This window comes from Frankliniella occidentalis, unplaced genomic scaffold (genome assembly GCF_000697945.3).
Source record: "Frankliniella occidentalis isolate FOCC.00 unplaced genomic scaffold, Focc_3.1 Scaffold70, whole genome shotgun sequence".
NCBI classification, from domain to species: domain Eukaryota; kingdom Metazoa; phylum Arthropoda; class Insecta; order Thysanoptera; family Thripidae; genus Frankliniella; species Frankliniella occidentalis.
The window spans coordinates 934,487-936,688 of record NW_026267200.1 but is presented as its reverse complement, the minus strand read 5'-3'; positions in this window follow the sequence as shown (position 1 = coordinate 936,688).

Here is a 2,202-nt window from a genome sequence, read left to right as displayed (position 1 = left end):
ACATGCAGACGGCAGGTTGCCTAGTTGGCAGGCGGAATTGACGCAAAACGTGTTTTTTTGACTTTTGCCTGTGATGCCGGTAAATGTTATAGATTAGCGTTGGGCCATCTATAACACTGAATATTTGCTACGTTCTCGCACAAACCCGGTCGCCATTCGGTGAATATGTGCGCATGGTTTCCGACATCGCAGCCACCTCCGCTTGGCATTGTTGTAACCTCCACAACGTATACTTTCATTTTACCTGCGTTCTGGCATACCGATTTTAAAATGGAACGCCCTATACCACACGCGGGGACAATTTAGGAGGCCGAAAAGCGTGGTGTTCGGCGTTCTTGCTCAATTGAGGCGCAACTTCTCATTCATACCACCTAAGGTACGAAAATATCTTATCACCTCGCTGGTGATGCCTCATTTTGACTATGCATCTGCACTCTTCACAGATATTCCATTGTATAATAATACGAGGCTCCACAGAGCACAGAATGCCTGCATAAGATTTGTACCGGGAACAAGTTGTTATGAACATATTACAACGCAGTATAGGGAACTAGGCATTAAAAGATCAAAGAAAGAAGAGATATTGATGTAGCTGTCTTGGTATCTAAAATAATTAAATCTAAGTGGCCTACCTATCTCAGGAACTCGTACAGATTTAAATCCAGCATTAAGTCTTCCGGTACGCGATCCAACACAAAGCGTCTGATCATTCCAATTCATAGAACTCAGAAATATCACTTATCCTTTCTAGTCCGATCCTCCCAACTGTGGAATGACCTAGAATTGTATAATTACGTAAATCTGTCACCGTTATCCGTCCGTAGAACGTTAAGTAGCTAATTATAAACTGATGTATTTGAATACAATCTTTTAGGTTGAGAAGTGTCACTTGTTCGTGTTCTGTACTCTATCCTGTAGTTAAGTTAGTTTTAAGCATTAAACTTATGTATTATTTGAGAGCGGGTGCTCATATAGTGGGGCTCTACAGCCCTTTTTGAGTATCCTCAATAAATCAAAATCAGAAGTCTCTCTCTCTCTCCATCCCACCTTATCCCTTTCTTGCTCTGTCTCTCTGTTTAACTGCACACCCTCTCTCGCTCTCGTTCTGTCTATCTGTCGCTCCCTCGCGTGGCGGGCGTGGCGGGGCGGGGTGGGGCGTAGCGGAGCGGGGAGGGGTGGGGTGCAGGCCTCGGTGCAGGCAACGGCTTAGTACTCGCTAACTTCTGTAATTTCGGTTAGCTGCACGCTTAAAAGTGCAGGTCGTCCGAATTGAGAATGAGCGCTTTCCCCACCAAGTGCTGCGCAAATCCCACCAAGTACATCGCATATCCCACCACCGGCTGAATTCCATCTGAATTGCTGCATTTTTCCCTCCCCACACGTCTTGGTGGTTTTTTTTGGTAGTTTATCGTATGGTTGTTGGTGGTGTATGTGACCTCGCGTGTTTCTGGCGGGAAACGTGACGGTTGTTGGTGGTTTTTATCACCTCGCGCATTTCCATGCCTTTCATGTTTTTTCTAGTGTATTCCTGAGTGGCATGTCGTCATAGCGATGAGCGTTGTGTGTCGACAGGCAATCGTCGGCCTCCTGAGGCAGTGTGGAATTTGTGTCTAGCACCCAGGTGAATAATTACAGTGACATTTTTAGCGAGACAATCATATATTATACCAACTTTACATGTATTCTCTGCACTCCATCTTATTGCAGTACAACAGTGACGATTCCGTCCCTCTTCCATTCCGGGCATCTGCCACAGCTCTACGTGTGTAGAGTCGACGGCGCGGGAATACCTGGCGATAAGCCCTGGCTCCGCACATATCAGGTAAGCGCAACGCGCCGCCTGCCCCTCCTGCGCGGCAAGTAATGAAAATCACCGTTAAATGCATCTCTTGCAAATAATAATGCAGATAATGCGTAACATTACGCTACATACCAGTGCATAGCGGCTCAGTTTCTGCTTTTTCAGGAAGTTGTTCAGCGGTGTGGGCCTCGTGCAGCTCAGGCACCATGCGAACACTCTGTCGAAGAAGTTGAGTACGCTGTCACACAACACAAACAGTAAGACAAAGGGCAAGAAAGCTGATGCGCGCTTTGCAGAGTGCAGCTAGCTACAAGCTGCACCGACCGACGCGCTGCTTAATCTATGCGCTGGCGTGCGGCGCGGGGAGGAGCGGTGGGGGAAGGGGCGAGGGGGGAAGAGGA